The sequence below is a fragment of the Zingiber officinale genome, unplaced genomic scaffold (assembly GCF_018446385.1).
Source record: "Zingiber officinale cultivar Zhangliang unplaced genomic scaffold, Zo_v1.1 ctg249, whole genome shotgun sequence".
NCBI lineage: Eukaryota > Viridiplantae > Streptophyta > Magnoliopsida > Zingiberales > Zingiberaceae > Zingiber > Zingiber officinale.
Window position 1 is genome coordinate 363,683 of NW_024589920.1, and position 9,856 is coordinate 373,538.

The 9,856-nt window shown below is 33.9% G+C and overlaps 1 long non-coding RNA gene across 7 annotated transcripts; it reads left to right on the forward strand.

Moving 5' to 3' along the window:
• Positions 1 to 4,253: 4,253 nt before the first annotated feature.
• LOC122037277 lies at positions 4,254 to 8,846 on the forward strand. 7 transcript variants are annotated; one of them, XR_006127594.1, is made up of 7 exons: positions 4,254 to 4,270; positions 6,238 to 6,318; positions 6,417 to 6,478; positions 6,586 to 6,689; positions 6,988 to 7,073; positions 8,428 to 8,495; positions 8,586 to 8,846. It is a non-coding gene; the product is annotated as an uncharacterized LOC122037277 (long non-coding RNA). The 7 variants fall into 7 exon arrangements; XR_006127596.1 differs by lacking the exon at positions 4,254 to 4,270 and adding an exon at positions 5,897 to 5,925; XR_006127595.1 differs by lacking the exon at positions 4,254 to 4,270 and adding an exon at positions 5,957 to 5,996.
• The last annotated feature ends 1,010 nt before the right edge of the window (positions 8,847 to 9,856 follow it).

A 9,856-nucleotide genomic window follows, 5' to 3' on the forward strand; every position in this document is an offset into this window, starting at 1 on the left:
CAATAAACATTAAAAACACGCATCTCACCAAACCATCTCATAAGACCATAAATCGCGTGAATTAGCCCAAGACATTCCGATGCTCCATGATCGCCACTTGAAAAGACTTGTTTGTTTTCCATAACACATCCTTCACATAAACAAAGTTGAGAAATAATTTGAAAAATCCAAGACCATAACTTTCTCGATTTAAAAGTCGTACGCTGATGTTTAGATGCTCATATTTCAAGTGCCACATCTTGGATTCCTATTTTCACTAGAAATAAAAGCTTGGCTTCCTACATTAGAGACTTTCAATAGAAATATTCATTTTTGTCACTGCACGCTAACAATAGACCCGCCTGAATCTTTGTCAAAAATACGCTCCATTATCAAATAAAATACATAGCCACCTATAATCAACAATTGCCCAACACTTAACAAACTATGTGCCAAACTAGGAATGGAATAAACATTGTAAAGTTAATCAGATTTTACCATCGCTTAGTCTCCACGGCAATAGTGCCTTTGCTCAATTTGTATTTGCTTATTATCACAAGTCTTACTAGCATCCTCTCAGGATTTATCGTCGACTTACGTCTGGCCATTTGATTCGAATAACCACCATCCAAAAACCAAATATCATTTTAAACTTCATGGAATGAGAATGAATCATAACAACTTACTTTTCCTTGTTTTCTTCTTTCGCATAATTCATGCATGGTGTCATTTATGCAATTTGCCTTTATATGCCCAAATCTTCAAGTAGAACCATAACACCGAATGGAATTTTTATTCATTTTGATCCCCGTTGAATTGCTTCTTGTCCATATTAAAATGGCTTTCCTCTCGCCACGCCTTCACCACGGTAAAACCTCTTCTTCCACAACCTCCACAAATAAGTCTTTTTTTTTTTTTCTATCTCCTTTCACTTGAGAAGCTTGAATGTCTTTTCATTCTCTCAGCCGATCTATTTCGCCTTGCCTCACGAGCTCGCAGAACCCATTAGTTCATGAAAGATAAAATCGAAGATCTTTTTCCTCCTGATCAGAAGTTACTTATGTGTAATCCATATTTAGGAGTCAAATCACAAAACTTTCAAAATAATAATTATATCGTTGATCTTTTTCTCCATAAGATCTCTATTGACTGATAATTGAAATTACCTAGATAAAAAAAGTCTTGTAAAGTTTCATTATTCTTCATAAGCAAGGTCTCAAACTCACTTCGAGAGTCCGAGTTTCAATCGTTATCACTCCGAGGAGCCTTTGAATTTTGCAATATTTCCCATTCTTCTTCGAAAATAAGGTAAAGGTACCCTTTGGAGAATATTGTCTCATGTACTGCTTGTTGAAGAAGGAAATGTTGTTTTCTAATCTTTCTTTCCGTTTCCTCAATCGACCTTCATCGCATCCTTGTCAAAGCCTTTCACTAAATCCCAAAGATCTTGAGATCTAATGTAGTCTTCATTTTGATAATCCAAAATTCATAGCACCTCTCTTTTTGAAGATGGGGATGAGGGTTGAGAAACTCCGCTGATCACATTATAGCAAACTAGGGCACATCAAACTTGGCGCCCTCGATACCACCGCGATAAAATGGAGGAGGATAAGACAAGACGACAAGTGGAATACATTAATTTTTCACTTTCAATTTTCACTCTTACATCTAATAAACACGTAACCCGCTTATAAGCCACTACATAACTCATGAAACCCACTAACTCCATAACCCCACTAACTCAACTATTCTACCCCACTAACTCAACTAATGTAAATACATTGAATATAAACTTTTATCCCAACTAATACTACCACTAATACCACTCATTACCTTTCAAACCCACTAACTCAAATATTAATTTTGAGTCATTTTATCAACACTAGTGTCAAAAGTCATGAAGCAGTTGTATTCTTTAAGGCCAAGGAACTTGTATGCAGTTTTTTATGAAATATCCATAGAAATAGTGTAACTTTCCATTTTAAGAATCATTTGCAATCACATTTCTGTAACTTTTCACCATTGGCCTTTTGTAGCTTCAGAAGACAAACAATGAGCAAAACAATAGAATTCAGAAACTGAAGGTTTCTTCAGATGGCAGAGGTTTCAAAGTATCAATAACTATTAGTTAAGATTATATTGTTCCATGTTTTACAAGATGATATCTATATAAAGCATGGAAATTCCTATTAGGAAGAGCTTATAAGAGTGCCACTTGGAAGCAAATAACCAAGTCAAAGGAGCTAACACAGGTAATAAGTCTTAGTAAACAATCAGAGTTGATTCTCAGAGTTTGTTTATTCAACATCTAACATTTGAATTTTTTTGTTTGATCATGGATTAGATATTTTGTGTGCCAGGTTAGCACTGTTCTCCAACTCTACAAGAACTGCCTCTTGTATATTATAAACCCAGAAATATCTCAATTTCAAACAGAAACAGTTCATCTTAACTGATCAAGGTTACTTTGTATTGTTATTTCTAATGGACAATAGAAGTCATTGGTATGAGTCTTTGAGGTTTCTATTCTCGGAAGATTAGTTGTTTGTATCCATTAAGATTGGAGCATGTCTTTTACAATTTCCTTTTCGTTGTACTTGTAATTTTGCCGGCCACATCAAGAGTTCTAATGAACAAGTTTCAACCTACAGCTTTCATAGGATCTGTCTTTCTTTCTTTTGAAATATTTGACGAAAGACTAGGATTATAAATAAAAATCTGCTTAAAAGAGATGACTTCTCAATGAAAAGTTTAATTGAGGCTGGATAATAAGCTTTGTATTTGAAAATCTGTCAATTGGTGCTAAATATGATTAAGTGGTTGATCTTGAACAAGCTCATTGAGTTTGGAGATTGATTGATATCTGCAAGCATACATATGTGCAAAATTCCCTCATAATTCTGTAAAGTATCCACAGGGCTTCATCCAGTTTAATATTATCCTGCATTATTGTTTTCTCTAATTTGCCTCTCATATGATAGAAATCAGTTGAAAATGAAGATCATTGATTCATGCATAGTAGTCTATTTAGATGAAGCTTGGTCACAATCTAGACATACTTTGCTGTGTTAGACTTTGTACCACTGCAAGTAATATTCTAGATATAGTGCGTCTCATATAAAACATGGGCCTGAGTATTCAATTTCATATTTGTAACTCCTTTTAGTCAGTCTATATTTATGTGATAACACAATGCAATAACTGAGCAGAGGTTAAAAAAAAAAAATCTGCTTGCGGCTCAAGGAGCATGGTTTCTCCTGCTGATACGCATTTCTGAAGTTATTATATGTGAATATCTTCAAATTTAGAAGTATTAGAGAGATGCCATTTAATTGTTAAGAACACCAATATGCTCTGTGATATTTGCCTTCAGGAACTTGCAACAATTTACTGGAAGGAGCATGGAATCTGGTACATGTCTTGCTTCAAAAGGTGCTAGTTTTTTACCTGTACTGTATTTTATTTCTATGTTGAATTTGTTTAAACTTTTCTTACTTTCACTATGAAAATACAAACATTATCTTACTATTTTAATCTAATCTTGCATTGTACTTATCATTTTGTGGAAACTTGAAGGTATCAGAGAAATTGAATTACGACAATTGATGGAACCTCATTTTGAAAACCAAGCAAACTGTGCACAATCAACAACTATTTGATTCGATCACAATTCATATACTTAGTGTTGCTTGATTGAGAAATTCATAAGCAAATTATATAAATTTGGTTTACATTGGATTTTGGCTCAGATTATCACACAGTTTGCTACATAGCACACACTCTTTAAGGTAGTAGATATTTTAGGTAGGATTTATTAAATTTTTAATTATCTTTCTATAACTTGAAGACATGGGTTCCAGTCAATAGAGAGCAATGGCTTGTGTCATGCTGAACCTTATGTGCAAACTATGTCGAAAACAGTGGACATTTATAATAAATCTAAGGTACCATATCCAGCCATGTAGTCAAAGTACAAGAATTTTCAGATCCTTATTTCCAGGTACCTGCGGAATTATTTCAACTAGAATACTCATAGTAGACACAAGCTTATACCAATTTGTTGTTACATGTTCTAATTTTTTGTTTTCTGATTCACTACGCTATGCAAATTCCTACAATTTGTATCAGGCTGCCAAGAGATTTTCTCAACCATATATAGACTAAGTTACATTATTAATAAACCATATTACAAGCTTGAAAAGGCGAAAGTTGGTTTGAGTCCATAGTGACCTCAAGGTAAGTCATGCTTATGGAAAGTTTCTCAAATCAGTAGTCAAATTATCACCTGCAGGTATTTTCTTCTTTCTACTCACATTTAAGCTGTCTTGTTTGCTTCCTTATCGATAAACATATGTTCTCTTACAAAAAAGGTAACTTATTCACTTATAGTTCACAACCTCACATTCTAGAAATGGATTAGGAGGAACTGAAATTACAATTTTGCAGGTATATTTGCTTTGTATGTGTGTGGTCTACAGTGGCTCAACCAGAATTTAAGCTCTTTAATTCTAACCTAGATGTTAGAGTTTTTACAAACTAAGCAGCATATTAAATTAGCCATACCTTACAACAACAGAATAAGGTCAGCAACAGGTATTCATCAGGATAATATTCTCACTTATCCAAGGACATTTCCAAGATCTGTGATTTTTCTGATTTATTATTTTATTTATTTTACTATAGTTATTTAGTAATAGAGACAAAATGAGTTATGAATTGCACCCGATCACCATTAACTCCATCTTTTTCTAATCATGTTAGGATGATGAATTGAATTGTGTTCTTCTTACAACCTCTCCTATTGTCTTTCCCTCCTATTTGCCCATTCTCTTCCTTCTTCCTTTTTTTTTCCCTTCTATTTCAATGTCCATCAGTTTGGTGCTGTGATCCCAACAGCTCCTCATAAGCTGGAGTACCATGCAATTATCTCCTTCTTCAGCTTTGCATGTCAGCCTTGGTTCCTGTTCACCCTTTTCTCCTTGCTTTATCCGCTTTCCATCCATGCAACCTGTGCAATCATTCCAGATGCCACCATTGACAATACCTTACCTTTGCTCTGCAACCCATTTAAAATTTCCACAAGAGCCGGCTTTTAATCACACTAAACAACATTTGACTTCAGATTTTATTAAAATATTATTTTATCTAATTTAATAGAGGATCAAATGAATCAATTACTCAGAAACTTCTGATCTGTATTAAATGTAAAACCCATGTTTAATTATCCTTTTTAGATGTAAAGCTTATAGAGAAAGGTTGTAAAGTGGTATCAAGGGTATTATTGATGAAAATCAATTATTATATTTTTCTCCTACATTCTTTATGCCCTTGAAGGAGAGCTTCTATGAACGGGTAAATTATTCGCCAATCTTGGAAACACTGCAAAAAGGTGGTAAGATTGCATAATGGATCCTTCCTTGAACTCCCCGCATGGTGGAGCTTTCTGCAATCGAGCTGCCCTTTTTATTCTTTGTTCTCAATGCTTTTCTCCCATTCCCATTCACTTACTTCAATCTCTTATTTCATTCTTGTCCCGTATTATTTTTTCTTTCCACTAGAATTTTAATGTTCATTGATGTTGTGGTTTGCTATCATCATCAATTGTTGATTTTTTTTTTTGAGGGAATCACAACCATTGTCTCGTTTCTTTTCTAGCAAACCTTATTTCAAGCCCAAAGCAAAATCCTAAGCAAGGAAAAGATATTTTGATTTTATCAATATACAAGAATGACAAATAGCTTTAGATATGTTGTTTTGAAAAAATGTTTCATATGACATTTAGATTCATCATTATGGACACCAGGTTTCATGTATCAGATGCTGGTTTCTCCTGTTACGCACGGCCTCCATCTCACAAGAAAACATAACTTTGTGTTGTTGAGGAGAAACAGTAAGATCATTATCCTGCAAGGTTTCAGTTTGTATGAACTCCCTAATTCATATGAGGTGATACAACAGGAGATTTGGACACAATTATTTTGTGTTTCACCCTTTCAAGGTCCTTGATATTAGTTAGTGTAAGTAACCACATCAGTGTTCCTAAATATTCTGCTTCTGAATGGCCAAATGCATTTTTGTATACATCTTTGGGTCTTGCTTGAATATTGCTAAAGCCTTCAAAAGCATTAGATCTCATATACTGCTTAAGGTTTTTTGCTTTTCTAGAATTTACGACAATGGGTTTAATTTCGAGCAGTTATGCACACTTTTTTTTTATTATGTTTCATTGCCTAGATGATTTATTCAATTTTGTTATAGGTCCAAGTTGGCATTCAGGAATTCTTCAAGAACCATGAAATAACAAAACCTCTTGCTACCAAAGAGCTGGTGTGGTTTATGGTACATCATTTATTTCACTCCCGCTTTCCACTTCTATTGAATTTGTTGTAATCAAAAGAATTTGTTGGTAGCAATGTAATGATGATTTGGATGTGCAGGCTTCTGCCTTTTTGGCATTACCGATTTTCCTTGTATATCGACTTCTGTCATATATTTTGGGGTCAGTTTGATTCTTTTCCATCCGTGTCAAGTCCATTGCATCCATCTATCACATAGTTTAAATGGCCAACAATTTTGTTATATTATATATTCTTTTTTCATAATCAGCCCTCGGAAGAAAACAGAAATAACAAAGAGTTCACATCGCAGGCCTAAGCATAGGCATGCTGACAAGTAAAGTTTGTTCTGGGTTGTTCTTCTCATACGCCAAGGTAAATCTCCTGGTATTAGTATCACTTGTTTGTAACATATCTTTATCAATAAAATTTCCCATGGCTCATTTTTATGAGTAACATTTATCCCACTAGTCTTTCATTATGTAAGAAGTGATCACAAATATATTTACTAGGTTGAATTTTTGAAGTTCACTTTCATCAAATAATTCCATGTAATTTTTTTTTGATTTGTTTTACATAGTACTCTTAACTTTTCTACTGTCACTCCCAACATGTTTTTTATTTGGAGCTTTGGAATTATGTAACAAATATCTGAAAGCTTATGAAATTGTAGAAGTATGAAATGAGGATTGAGATGTTTGAGAAACAAAGGAAGTATGAAACGAGAGTACAGAAGTGTGAGAAACAGAGAAACATTTGGTAAATACTCTTTGGATTTTGGCCTTATTGTTTTGTATCATGTTTATTTCATAGATTGTATCCTTTTTAATTCAATTTTAAATTTCAGAGGATATAATCAATGCATATATCAAGTAATAGAGAGTGAAGTTAGGCTATTAGAATTGTCTTTGATATGATCAATTTGGTTAAAAAGTCATTTATTTAGGTCCATTTGTTCACGTAAAATATTCTTCCAAAAGGTTTTTTTTTTTTGTATTTTCCAATGTTGTTGGCAATGAAAATTATGGGTATTTTCGGAGAAAATGAGTGGAAGCCATTTTCCCCCACCCATCCACAAGCCATCTGCCTTTATCAATGAGCCCTTGGCCTATATTAGTGGGCCAAACCTACGCCCTTCACTCTCTCCTCTCATCTGCGACCTTCTGCCTTCATGCACGAGCACTTTGCCCTCATTTGTGAGCCTCATTGTCCCTCCATCCTCACCTGCAAGCCTCCTGCTGTCTGCCCTTATCAATGAGACCCATCCTTCCTCTGCAGTCTGCCCCTTCTGCCTCAGTACCCAAACCTGACAATTTTGCTCTCTGAGACTCAGGTCTTGTTATGCATAGCTCCTTCGAGAGTCTTATCTTCCATAATCATATTTAGATCTTGGTTTTATCTGGTTCTATGAGAGATTAGTGGGTCAGCTGTAAAGGCTACATTGTAACATTGAAAAAAATTGTCTTTAGTCCTGATTGAACTTTGGTCATCAAACATGCTTCGCATGCTTTATGCAATACTAATCTATGCAACTAAGATCTCTAATACTATTATACTAATCTATGCAACTAAGATTTCTAATACTATTATACTAATCTATGCAACTAAGATGTTTACTTTTAGTAGAGAAATCAGAAGGGGAAAAAATGGGAAAAGCTCTTGCATAAGCACTTATAGAAAATTGATTTTGAAACTTTTGAATAGATCACAAATCTGTTATCGTTCGAGGTCTTTGTTCAAAGTTTTCATACTAAGGTCTTTGGCAATGCCGATATAGTTAATGGTGTAGAATTGGTGAATGATAGATCTTCTGTATTCCTACTTGTCGTTTTGTTTGATTGGTATGTGACAAAACAATAGGCGAGGCATGTTTTTGTGGTGCAGAAATAGTAGATAGAGATCTTTAAAGTTCAATTTTTCTTCCAGAATTCACACAGTTTCAACAGCTACCTCGTCATTTTTCCTTTAATGTGTGAGTTCCACGTATTTTAGACATGCATGCACATTTTAATGGTGGACCTTCTGATGAGTTAACTATTACTTTGGAATATTTTTTTTGGGGTGTGGTTCATTTGATCACAATTTTAGCTTTTTCGTTTTGTTGTTGTTTCAGGTTAGTTGGATCAGATGCTTCTAAATTTGTGAATAAAATCTATCTATTTTTGCACGATTAATATCCAAGTAAATTTGTTCTGGATTTCCATTCAGACTGTGAATTATCTTCTTATTTTTATTATCTATATGCCTAAAAATTTCTCTATCTTTATGCAGATGGAGGATTGGACTAGTAATTGGCTATGTACCCTGCTTCTACTTAGATACCCATCGAAAAGTATTTGGAGTTTGGAGGGCCTCTTTTGCTAATGAATTAGGATAATACATAAAGATTTTTGTCACAAAGATAACAGAGTGCATGAACTATTCGGTTTTTGGATATTTACAAATTTATTCTTGCTCTTGGAACTTACAATGTAAAGACTTGTTCTATTCATATTTTGGATTTAGTCCATTTCTTTATTATTTAGGTGTTTATTCAGATGAGTATATTTAGAAGAAAATATTTTTTGTAATATGATTCAATTTTGCTGTGGTACATTTTGGGACGTTTTCCCCTGCATTCTCCTGTAAGATTTATCTGGTGCTATGTGTTTTTTTCTTCAACCCCACGGTGCAAAACCCCTTATGGGGCCATGTGGCTGCGGCTATTGCAACCTCATGGCCGTGCTACGAATTTGCTCACGGTCATAAGGTCGTCGGCCTGGATGTGACTAGAGCTGTCGCACGGATTAACTTGTAGTAAGTGGATTGGTCCGTCAAAAATCTATCATCTAATCGGATAGGATAGGATAGGATGAGACTGCCCATTCAGCTCAATCAGATGGATTACTGATTTAGAGTTAAAAAATAAATAAAAAATAATATTTAATTTTTTTATAACTCATTATCATTTTATAAATAAATATTTCTAAAAAATAATAATAAAATTTTAATTCATTTAAATTGTTTGACAAGAATGATCTAATTTAGATTGACAACAAACCCACATCGAGTAGGCTTGGCCAGGGGCCCAGCGATCTTGATCGATTGCTCAGGGTCCAAAGTTTTGGGAGCCTAAATTTAATCGATCAGGGTCCAAAGTTTTGGGAGCCTAAATTTTTTATATATGTATACGCATATATATAATAAAAACGTTAGCCTGCAGACGAGTCCCTCGTCAGCTACTAACGTTAATTTTTATTTTATTTTTTATGTTTTTTTAAAAAAAATTAAGCAACGGATTATGCTAAAAATGTTATAATAAAACCCTGTTGTTTTGTTATCCTAAAATCTTACATCGCACACCTCGTGCACATTCAAAAAAAAAAAAAAGTTTCGATTTGAATTTTTTTATACTTAATATTATAATCCAATGCCTAAAGTCTAAAGATAAAATCTCATTGGCATAACGGATTGCTTAAAAAAATAAAATTATATATATATATCGATTCTCGAGCAATTAGGTTAAGTTTTAACTTTTTACGACTTATAATTCCTCTCAATCT